Below are 12,787 nucleotides of genomic sequence, written 5' to 3'. Positions count from 1 at the left end.
CACTTTGGGAATATCACTTTGGCAGCTGAGTGGAGGATGAAGCAGAGAGATGAGTTAAGAGGCTGCTAAAATCATCCAGGTGAGAGGTGATGAGACCATGCACTTAGGGTGGTGACCCTGTCAGTGGGAAGATGGGAATGGATGTGAGAGATGCTGTGAAGGAAGTAATAGCAAGAGCTGGTAGTTGATTGGATATGGGAGTTGAGGGAGAATTGAAATCAGGGATGATTCTGAGGTTGCAAACCTGGGTGACTGGAAAGATTTTGGCGCTCTCAACAGAAATAGGGAAGTTGGGAAGACAGAGAGTCACTGGGAGAAAGATAGTAAGTTCTGCTTTAAATATGTTAAGTTTGAAATGCCTTTGGAATATCCAGTTTGAAATGTCCAACAAGTAGTTGGGGATAGGAGATTTTAAGAGCGTTTAAGAGAGAGACTAAGATAGATCTGGGAGTTATATGCACAGAGATGGTAACTGTACACGTGAAAGCTAATGAGATCATCAGAGGGTATGTAAAGAGAGAAAAGAAAAAGGCCGAAGCAGAGCCTTGGGGTACACAAGCAGTTGGGGGCAGGGTAAGGATGATGAACTAGTAAAGGAGACTGAGAAGAAAGTCCCTACTAGGTACAATGCATTTTGGGGAGCATATACATTGAGTACTCTTTTCCTCCCTAAATTTTGCAAATTTTCACTCCTCTCTCAAAAAAAAGTAATGAAAATAGTTGAATGGTTTCTTGTCATTGGCTTAATTGACTGGTCAGAGTGTTCTGACTGAACATCGTCGTTTCAAATTCTGTTACTGAAACAGGTTCTGAAGAAATCTCCTTCCGAGGCAACGTTTACACACTAGACCTAGGCAACCTCAGTTAGGTAGCTAACAATCTATAATATGCATATTTAAGTCAATGACCAGGGGAAAAGGTCAGGAGTGGCTTCTTTTAAAAAAGGAAAATAGAATTAGAAAAGAAAAATGCAGAGGCATTTGATACTGGGATGGATCTATGACAAATGAGTAAGAAAGTGTTTATTAAGTGCTTACTATGGGCCAAGCATTGTGCTAAGCACTGAGGATACAAATTGAAAAGCAATACATTCCCTACCCTTGAGGAGGTTACATAGTAACAGGGGGAGGATGTTTCAAAGGAAACAGAAAGTTTCAGCTTCAAGTCAGATGGAAGGGTCCCATGATGCTTAGGGGGCAACAGCAAAGCAGATGGTGGTTCACCTTATTTAATGCTATTTCCACTGATAAAGCCATATCCTTTTATGAGGCTGAACCATTTGGCACTGACATTTTCTTTCCGGGGGCTTCTGAGAAGTTGGGGGCTTCAGCACCTGAAGAGATGCTGAGCATATGGCCTTTGGGGGCTTTTCCAGTTGTGACTTTCTATGACTTCTCATAGATCCTACATTCTGAAAACAGGAAGGAATTTAGCTTAAGATTTACTTTACAAATGAGAAAACTGAGGTCTAGGGAAGTTAAGTGACTTGCCCAAGGTAGTAACAGAGACAGGATTAGAGCTCAGGTCCTCTGATATCAGAGCTGGTGCTCTTTCCACAGTACTACTGTTTTTTTCATCTCCCTAGATATACCCATGCCCCCCCTCATTATACTCCCATTCTCTGTTCTCCTCCACTCATTTTCAGGGAGAGGAAATTTAGACAGTTTTGTCTTTTGTTTTCACATCCTAAGATACTGGAGGGCTTCTTCTGGTTCTGGATCAGCTAGGTAGCACAGTGGATAGAGTTTGGGGGCTGGAATCAGGAAGAGCTGAATTCAAATCCAGCCACAGACATTTACCAGCTGTATGACCCTGAGCAATTCACTTAATCTGTGTCAGTTTCAGTTTCTCATCTGTAAAATGGAGTTAATAATTGTACCTATCTTTCAGAATTATTGTAAGGATGAAATGAAATATTAATCATAGTGGAATCATGTGAGATAATAATTGTAGCACTTAGCACAGTGCCTCATACATTGTTGGTTAGTTGTTTTTCAGTTCAGTTTTTCAGTTTTCACAATTCTTTGTGACCCCATTTGGGATTTTCTTGGCAAAAATTCTGGAGTACTTTGCCATTTCCTTCTCCAGCTCATTTTACAGATGAGGAAACTGAGGTAAACAAGGTAAAATGACTTGCCGAGGGTCACACAGCTAGTAATACATCTGAGGCCAGATTTGAACTGAGGAAGATGAGTCTCATCCAGGCCTGGCATTCTATCCTCTTTGCTACCTAGCTACCCTTACCTGTCACACAGTAGGTGCTATATAAATGTTAGTTATTATTATTATTAATAATAATAACTTGACAATATCCACAAAGCATGTGAACCATTCACCTCTTGTTTCATTCTCACACAATGACCAGTTCACTTCCTTTTTGGATCATACATATGTACTATATATTAAGGCAGGCCCATATGATTCTCCTGTCCTAAGGAACTTCTAACATTTTATTAACCAGAAATTAAACATCACAGCCTCCCTGGTTTTCCTCCCTAGGAAATAACTCTAGTGTTTATCCTCATTTCATAAATGCAAAACTGAGGCAAAGAAGGATGGAAGCTACCCATTTCCTTCCTTTGGTCTCTGAGCAGAGAGAAACATCTTTCTCAGTCTGCTGCCCTAACAGAGATTCTATCCTTAACTTCCCATCACTCACCACACATTAGAAAATGTTAGATGCCTTCAGGGAGGCCTCAGTGATAGCATATCCAGAGCCCCTGCCTAGCTAGAGGTATAATGAAGACTTTCTGGAACTTGTACAAATTCTTACCTTTTTTCAGAGCCAGGACTAGGGTATAATGGAGGTCATAATGGCCAACAATGGAGGGTATAATCAGGGACATTTTTAATATCAATTTTTTATAAAGATACATTTTTATGGCCAGAAAAATCCATGACTTGTGATCAATAAAGTGGCACATGGTAAGAGTGAAGGACCATATAGACAGCTTTTTAGAAGGGGAGGTTTCCATTTTGAAACTCTGTCCCTTGCACACAAATTTTTTTTGGTAGGGGTCCCTCCCTATCCCGCTATTTACATACCTCCAAGGGCAGAACTGAACCACAAGGAAACCAGTCTGAGTCCAGGGCTAGCAACATTTGCAGGCTGTCTAAATGGCATGATTTGAGAGGTTCTCAGGGTGACACATTCCCCCAGAGATCAATCTGACTACCTGTTATCCCATCCTTGTGTCTTAAAGCCCTTCCAATCTTTAAGGACAGTACAGCTAAGTGGCATAGTGGATGGAACACTGGGCCTGTAGTCAAGAAGATTCGTCTTCCTTGAGTTCAAATCTGGCCTCAGACACTTCCTGGCTGTGTGACCCTGGGCAAATCACTTAACCCTGTTGCCTCAGTTTCCTCATTTATAAAATGAGGTAGAGAAGGAAATGACAAACCACTCCAGTATCTTTGCTGAGAAAACCCCAAGTGGGGTCATGAAGAGTCAGATGTAACAGTCTTCAAGACTCCCTACTTAAAATGCAAAACCACCTGGGATATATTACATTATCACAATTCTCAGAGTTGGAAAGAACTCTGGTAGCCAAATAGTCCAATTCCATGAGTAAATAAAAATCCCTCTACAAACTCTATTAGTATCTGTGAAGGATCTACAGGGTTATAGGTACCTTAGCAGAGGCCAGAAGAGAAGATATTTGGTTCAATAAACATTTATTAAATGCATAGTATAAGAATGGCACAATGCTAGGTGCTTGAGATCCAAAGACAAGGATAACATAGTTCTTGTCCTCAAGTAGCTGACATTGTGCTGGTTGGGGACTGAGGGAGGCTGGGGGCTGGGGCAGAGAACAACGTGTATTGAATTAAAAATAATTAATAATTTGGGGGCAGCTAGATGGTGCAGTGGATAGAGCTCTGGCCTTGGAGTCAGGAGGACCCAAGTTCAAATCCAGCCTTAGACACAACACTTACTAGCTGCGTGACCCTGGGCAACTCATTTAATCCCAACTGCCTAAGCAAAACAAACAAATAAACAAAACTAATAATTCAACTAAAAAATAGAGAGTAATTTTAGGAAGAAGATATCCCTAACAACTGGCTAAGGGAGGAATCAAGGGAGCCTTCTAGGCCACCAGGAAAGGCAGGGGAAGAGAGGAAAGATTTAAGGGCTCCAAAAGAGAGCACACATTTCTAGTCCACAGTGTTTGCACCCACTCCCAAAGACCAGAGAATGAGCAAGCATTGGACATTTACATAGCACTTGTCAGCTTATAAAGTACTGATGAGGCAACTAACTGGCACATTGAGTCAGTAAGACCTGAGATTGTATCTGGACTTAGACACTTAGCTGTGTGACCTTGGGCAAGTCACAACCTTTCTCAGGTTCAGTTTCTGAATCTGTAAAATGGGGATGGCCATAGTGCCTACCCTCAAAAACCTTAAAAAGCTATATAAGTAAATGCCAGCTATTTATATCCATTATTTTTGTCTGATCCTCACAACAGTCCTACGCTATAAGTAGTTACAGTATTATGCCCATTTTATAGGTGAGGAAACTAAGGACCACAGAACAAAGATGATTTCTCCAAGGTCGAACAGCCAGCCCTGTGTCAGGGCTGGAGCTATAACCAGGATCTCATTTCTCTAAGTTCATTCCTCCTATGACACAACAGTGTTTCTGGATTTAGCAAATCACAGGGCACCTACTCTGTGCAGAGCAGGGTGTGTCAAGGGATACGGAAGGAATTGAGGACAGGCCCCTGTGCTTTAGAAACTGGAAGAGACACAATAAAGTAAAAGCCAGCATCAACTAGTGAGAGGAGCATTGGATGGAGATCCAGAAGACCAGGGTTCAAATCCCAGCTCTGCTATGTTTGACTTACGGGACCTGGGGCAAATTACTTGACTTCTGTGGGCCTCAGTTTACTCAGCTGTGAAATGAAGGGGGCTTATTTAGACTAGATGATATCTAAGCTCTCATTTAGCTCTGAAATCCTGCGATCCTAAAAAGGATGCAGTTTGATGGGGGTTGGGGAGGATAGAGATGGGGGTGAGGGGATGGGAGTGGGGGTTGGGAGGCCCTGGACTGAAGCCACTGATATTCCAGGATAGCACAGCCTACAGCTGCCACAAGCTCCACCCCTGCTGCATCCTGCCTCAAGCTGTCCCTTAAGCACAGCAAACAAGCATGGAGCTCAAGATTGCCAACGTGACTTTGGCATAAAGGTTAATCACTCCGAAAAATGCTTATTAGACACCATAAATAACCACATTGCCAAAGTGTGATTTGGTCTTTAAGGCACAGAGATGAAATTTCGTTGGATGAGCTGATTTGGTAATTAACCTTTCAAGGCTGGTCTGAAAGGGCAGAGTGAGGGGGAGGGTGGCAGAGAGAACACCTAGGGCTGCCCACCCCCACAAAGGTTAATTAGAAACAAGAGGAGAGGAGGGACTGGGGCTAAGGGCCAGGCTGGCTGAATTGCATTTCCTGCTTTCTTTGTTTGGTTACCCTCTCTTTCTAGGGACTATCTTTGCTACTGGGTTTACCAGAGATTCCAGATCACCAACCTGGGCAATCCACCTTGATCATCAAAAATAGAGGGCAGCATTGTCACCCCTTCATTATCATTCAATGTGCAGTTACTCAGTTTCCTCTTTTGTAAAATGGGGATAATAATAGCACCTACCTCCCAGGGTTGTTATGAGGATCAAAGGACATAATATTTCTACAGTGCTTAGCACAGTACCTGGCATTTAGTAGGTTCTATATAAATGTTATCGATGATGATGATGGTGCCAGAAATTAGCCGGTTGAATTTTCCCTCTCTGGGCCTCAATTTCCTCTTCTATAAAATGGAGATAATAATGCCACGCTCTCTACTTTACAAGGTTATTCAGTTAGGTTTGATAAACATTTGTATGCCTACTATGTACCAAGTACTGTGGTAGACATTGGAGCTATAAAGACAAAACAAAATATGAAGTAGTTTCTACTGAGGGATACAGGTGCACAAGTTAGTATAGTATGGCATGAGAGAGGATCAGAACACTCTATTTAACTGATTTTCCCCCTTCTCACCTGATGAATTAAGGAAGGCAAAGGGCAAGTAAGAAAAACTGTGAAGTGTTAAGGTCTTAAAGGAAGTACAAAAAAGTGTCTATTCTCTATTATTCCTTTATAAGGTATGGAGAAGTTCTTCAGTAGAGCTTGATGGAAATACAGAGCATCTAGCTATTGGCCCTGATATCCCTTTGAAAAGCAAGATACATTTTCTAGGGAGCAGTAGAGGCAGGATACAACTCTGGAGGTATGAACACTGGCAGCAAAGAAGAGAGCCAATCATGGAAGAAGAAACTAGCACTTGAGAGGGAATCATTCCTCACCTGGGTGGGTGGGTGACATTCAGGGAGTAGAGGAGGACTTCTTTGCAGCTTAGTTATTTGCCCAGTAGGAGACTGTGCGTAATAATCAAGGCAGGAGCCAGATCTGAGGAACAGGGTCGGAGGATACTAGAATCTTGGAGTAGTCATGTCTCCCAGAGACCCAACCTGCAAGTGTGGGTTGGGGATAGTTCCAAAAGGAACATCACGTAAGTGAATTTTAAAAAAAATAAGAGAGAGAGAGAGAGATTGAGAGAGAGAGAGAGAGAGAGATTGACTTCCAGATTACAGGATGATCAAGAGGCAGATTAGACACTTTCTCCAGGTCCCATTATCCATATACCTGGCATGTTCTCACAAATTAATCCCTAGGTTTGTGCCTACCATCTATTGAGGGGCTTCTCTCTCAATGCAAAAATCCTGCCAAAACATCCCCACCCCCAAAACAAGCAACAGACATTGACTCTGCCCAACCATGTGCAGGTTGTGGAGGGGGAGACTGAAAACATACTGCCTTTCTTTCACCTCGGGCCTGGAACGAGGTTTCAATGCTGCAGAGACTGTCCATAGCACCATCTCTGCCCTTCTCCTACTCTTCAAAAAGCAGCAGACACTGATTCAGCCCAACTAGAGAAGGAAAGGAAGAGAGCCAAGGTAATCAAAGGGAAGGGGGGAAAGGCATTAACCAAAGAGAGATTAGTTTGTGAGTTATGCCAAAGTCCAAGATGATAACTTCTTAATATAAAACTGAAGGATGCGCATTTTCATTTGAACTCAACCGTTCTGATGATATGTTTCAGGTTGATCTATCTATTTATGTACCTTAACAAATAGTAGTCAAGCTGCATCAGGCTTGAACAAAAAGGGACTGAAACCCACTTGGAGTTAGTCCTGTCCTCTCAGAGGTTATTCAGGGCAAGGACCCAAGCTGGCAAACCCTAAATCCTCCAACACAGAAGGAGGTAATGTTTGATGTGCAGCCCAACATCAGGGGTACACAATTAAGGGGAACTTAAAGAAATGAAAGTGCAGTTAGAAGAGTCAAAGTGAAGTATAGTGGACACTCACAAGTCCACTATAAATAAATCACAGTATTTTGTGGGATGGAGTTTGGAAGTAGAAAAATACATAAATGGAGAGCAAAGAAGTTGAGGACACAAGGGTGTTCTCCATTGGTGATTCAACCTAACAAAGTCCATGGGTGAACAGAAAGAAAATAATTCCTCTAGTCTCCTATCGAGAAGAGAAGCTACTGGAGAATGGAAAAGGAGACAGAAAGGAAGGAAGGAATTGAATTCTGAAAGAATGAAAGCCCAGTGAGGAAGGGTGTCCTATTGAAGAGCACTCGTATGGGGAAAGAGAGTGTGCTTATGACCAAAGCAGGCAGCAACCTAATCTGGGGGAATTTGATGCTTTGGGTGAGCCCTCTTAATTTTAGTGTCTTTCTCCTTTTGTTTATTTTCAATTTAACCATTATTTAGCTTATTTGTACATAGTTACTTCCATATTGTCTCCTCCATTATACTATAAGCACATTGAGAGCAAGGACTATCTTTTACTTTTCTTTGAGTCTCCAGTGCTTAGTACAGTGTCTTGCATGTAGCAGACACTTAATAAATGTTTACTGACTGACCACTTTCTCTGAGAGAGTGTTGTGCCTCCATGGATAACATTCTGACCCAGAAGAAGGAATGTGTGAGCTACTAGAGGCTGCTGTCACCTAGAATAGTTGTGAAACATGCCCAGTATGAGATGGCAAGGTCATTAAGAAAGAGAACAATCACATAGACAGTAGGGAGTAGAATTGGGTCCCATGATTTGAGAACAGGGTAATTATTACTAAGTGTGCTGCCTTTAGCCAATATTACATCCTTCACAAATTGATACTTCTAAGAAAAAGGCACACTGGAGAAAAAGAATGCTAGGGCAAGATCAATAAAGGCAATAATAGAGAAATTATTTATAAGAGGAAGCCCAAACCTGGTAACTCAGAAGCTTTAGTTCTATGAGGAACACAGAGTGATTAAATAAATAATAAATAAGGATATAGACCATGAATCAGATAGTAAAATTTCTGAATAGCTTGGAAGGGAAGAGAATTAATAAAGAGAGCAAAGCAAAGAAAAACTTCTTCGAAAAAGCCTCCAAAGAAACAAAAACTAATAAACTTAAGAGTTTGGAGGGGAGAAGGGAGCTTTGACTTAACTATTTAACTGAGAGAGGAATGAGATGGAACAAAAAAAATTAAATAAAAAGAAATAAATGATTTAAGTAAAATCTCCACACTAGGAAATTGATAGACAAATGGGAGGACTAGAGCAGGAAGGGAGTCTATTGAAACAAAGCTGCTTCAAAGTAATTTAAACAAAACTGCAGGCACAAAGTATTGACTTAAAAGAAAGGGATGAGAAAAGATGTTTAATCTCAATAGTAAAGAAACAAATGGAGGAAAATACAAACTGAACTCCCATAATTTATAAATATAAATATATTCCAATAAAACAAGAAAGTTGCAAGATGGTTAAGAAAACAATACCCTAGAATCTGTTGTTTAAATGAGATACATCCAAAAAGCAGAAATACATGTAGAATTAAAATGAGAGGCTGGAACAAAACTTACCATGCATCAGGTGATGCCAAAAAAGAAATTGGAGTTGCAATCACAAATCAGATAAAACAAAAATTCACAGTATCAATAAAGACAAACAAGCAATTATATTATGCTTAAAGAAATCATTATCAATATTAAATTCATATGCATCCAATGGTATAGCATCTAAATTCAGAAAAGAAAAATTAACTGAATTGCAAAAAAAAAAAGACCCAAAGATAGTAGCACAATAAAAATAGGAGATTTTTTAACATTCCCCTCTCAGACAGAGCTAGACAAATCTAATAGGAAATTTTTTAAAAGGGAAAAAAAAACAGAACTAAAAAAATCTGTTGGAGACATTAGAGCTAAACAGATCTGTAAAACATTAAAGAAATACCATATTTCATCACAACATGGAACCTTTAAAAATAGATCATGTATAAGATCAAAGAGAAATTGTGCATAAAATTTTAAAAAGCAGAAATACTAAACATATTTTAGAAACCATAACACAATAATAATTAATGCATGGAATTCAAGAAAAAAAAATCACACACTTCAAAATTAAAGATGTAATGATGAAATCCTAACTAGTTAGTGGGTAAAAGAACAAATTATACAAATAATCAGTAACCATGTGAAAGACAATGGTAATGATGAGAAAATATACCAAAATTCATGGGATGCAATTAAAGTAGGCCTCAAAGGGAAAAATTAAATCCCTAAACATGTTAACAAAATAAAAATGAAAATTAATGCAATTTGAAAAATTAGAAACACAAAATAAGCACAAGAAGAAATCTTGAGGATTAAGGGAGGAAAAAATAAATTTGAAACAAAAGAGATTATAGAACTGATAAACAAAACTAAGATCTGGTTCTTTGAAAAGACTACCAAAAATGATAAACCTTTAGCCAACTTGATAAAAAGAAAAGTGAGTAAAATCGATTAACAAATAAAAAATAAAAATGAAATCACAACAAATCCAAAAGAAATAGAAACAAATGATCAAACTTTACTATACAGTTATATGGTAGCAAAACTTAAAATTCAAAAGAGAATGATCTGCAAATATATTGAATAATCAATCAACAGGGCACCAGATAGAGATCTCACATAATCCAGTCTCATAAAAGGAAACTGAATTGGCTATAAAGGAACAACCAAAGGGGAAAAGATAACCTTGATCAAAATGAATTTACAGGAAAATTCTATCAACCTTTTAAAGAACAATTAATACCTGTACTATACAAATTGTTCCTCCCCAATTTTTTTTTGTTTGGCAATGGGGTTAAGTGACTTGCCCAAGGTCACACAACTAGTAAGCGCTATGTGTCTGTGGCCGGATTTGAACTCAGGTCTTCCTGACTTCAGGGTTGGTGTTCTAGCCACTGTGCCACCTAGCTGCCCCCCCCCCAATTATAAAGAAATCATTCCACCAAACTCATTTTATGAGACAAATACAGTCCTAATACCTAAACCAGAGATACAAAAAAGGTTAAGAGCTTCTGTCTAGAGGTGGCGCAGTGGATGGAGTGCTAGACCTGGGGTCAGGAAGACCTGAATTCAAATTCTGCCTCATACACTTACTAGCTATGTGACCCTAGGCAAGTCACTTAACTGAAGTCTGCCTCAGTTTCCTCAACTGTAAATTGAAGATAATAACAGCATCTACCTCCCAGGGATGTTGTACTGATCTACTTATCTAAATAAGATATTTGTAAAGTGCTTATAACAACGCCTGGCATAAAGCAAGAGCTTAATAAATGTGTGTTTCCTTCCTTCCTCTCTTCTTGTAAAGAACAGCCAGCAGACCAGTTTGTCTAGAATAGAGAGGGTAGGAAAGGGGGTTTATGGGAAGTAAGTTTGGAAAGATGGATGGGAGCTTTATGAAAGCAGCAGCCACGGCAGCAGGAGTTGGGGGAGGGGGAGAGAAGAGGAAGGATTATAGGAAATAAGTCTGGAAAGGTTGGAGGGCTTAAAATGCCAGTCTGGAGATTTTGTAGCTCACATCAAATGAGCCGGTGTGTGTGGAAGCACTTAGAACCATCAAGTGAGTGACATTATCAGCAGCAGCCTCTGTGGTATCTGTTAGTACATTCAGCTGTTGACTGAAAGGTAGATGATTCCAGTTCGCTCGGGGCCACTTTTACTTAGGAAGACCTGTGATTTTAGAGCAGCAATGTGGTGGATACAGCCAAGCATGGAAAGCCCCTCATAATTGAAAAGGAATGAGGAGAGTGGGAGGGATTGCCTGTGGGTAATTGAACGGCACTTTTTTGCAGCCACAAGCTTCTTCCAAAAACACAGGCTTTCCGATTTGTCAAAAAGGTTCTTCTAGGGACACCATATGCTACAAATCATGAGAAGGGAAGGGACTAAGCATTTATTAAACACCTGCTATGTACCAGGCACTGTGCTAAGTGCTTTACAAATATTATCGTATCTGATTTTTACAAGTGTCTGAGATATGAAGTTAGGTCTTCCTGACTCTAGGTCCATGATCTCCCCATTGCACCACCTAGTTGCTCAGGTATGATATGGGTAGTCAACCAACAAGCATCCATTAAGTAAGGTGGTGAAGTGGATAGAGAGCTAGACATGGAGTCAGGAAGACTCATCTTCCTGAGTTCATATCCAGCCATAGATACTTACTACCTGTGTGACCCTAGGCAACTCACTTAACTCTATTTGCCTTAGTTTCCTCAACTATAAAATGATCTGGAAACAGCGAACTATTCTAATATCTTTGCCAAGAAAACCTCAAATTTGGTCATAAAGAGTCAGACACAACTGAAAACAACTGAAAAACAACACTTGCAGGCACTGTGCTAAGTAAATACTGGGGATACAAAGAAAGGCAAAACCTCAGTCCCTGTTCTTGATGATAGCTCATCGGTTACTCATTGTATCCCCACAGAATCTAAGCTCCTTCAGGGCAAGGACTTTTAAAACATGTGAGAGGCAATATAGAATAGTAGACAGGGAACTGGACTTGGGGCCATAAAGACCTAAATTCAAGGTCTTTGTATTTATGTATAACCCTGGATAAGTCATTTAATCTGCTGGGGTGGGCATACGAGGGCCCATGGGCCAAAGTAGGCGAATGAGCTAAAAATGGGGTTTTTTTGCGTTTTAAAATAAAGGTTTATTGTATTTAAAAAATGTAAAAATCATTCTTACTTCATTAGCCATACAAAAACTGGGAGAGGGCCCACTTCTGGACCCCTCTGCTAGGCAATTCTCTATTTATATAAGGCTGTGAGCTGCAGAGGAGGTACTGGCCTGCATGAGTAGGTGAAGTTATCTCATTGGGAAGTTCCCTATATCAAGGAAATCACAGATGTATTCCCTGCAAGTTTCAAAGGAGGTGCTGCCTTGCATAAGTGGAGAGAGTTTCCCCATCCTGGAATTCCCTGTATTAAGGAAATCACAGATCCAGTTCCTATCTCCTCACTATGCAAATTGCCTAGAACACAGTAGCAGCTTAATCAATGCTTGTTGTACTGGATTCATGATTGGCAAAGGTAGTCCCTAGCAAGCCACATAGTTCCAGATGAATAGGGAGGGTTTTATCAGAAGAGTAATCTTAGGATGTGCAGAAGGACAGAGGACCCTTACCTTGTCATTTTCCCTAGTATTACACTGAATGTTTGCAAATCTAATCTATGGAAATTCTGATTTAGCACACACATGCACACACACACTAAATGAGAGGACCCTTCTTTCTCATTTTCCCTAGTATTATGCTGAATGTTTGCAGAGCCAATCTATGGAAGTCCTAATTTAGCGCACGCGCACGCACACACACACACACACACACACACACACACACACACACACACACAC

The 12,787-nt window shown here is 40.2% G+C and overlaps 1 protein-coding gene across 1 annotated transcript in view; it reads right to left on the bottom strand.

The window, feature by feature from the left end:
* The window catches only part of CRHR1 (corticotropin releasing hormone receptor 1), a 95,098-nt gene that overhangs the window by 48,151 nt on the left and 34,160 nt on the right, over positions 1-12,787 (bottom strand). The window lies entirely within an intron of this gene.

Source organism: Vombatus ursinus, unplaced genomic scaffold (genome assembly GCF_900497805.2).
Source record: "Vombatus ursinus unplaced genomic scaffold, bare-nosed wombat genome assembly UNPS02014801.1, whole genome shotgun sequence".
Classification (NCBI taxonomy): Eukaryota; Metazoa; Chordata; class Mammalia; order Diprotodontia; family Vombatidae; genus Vombatus; species Vombatus ursinus.
This window is presented reverse-complemented; position numbering and strand designations above follow the sequence as displayed.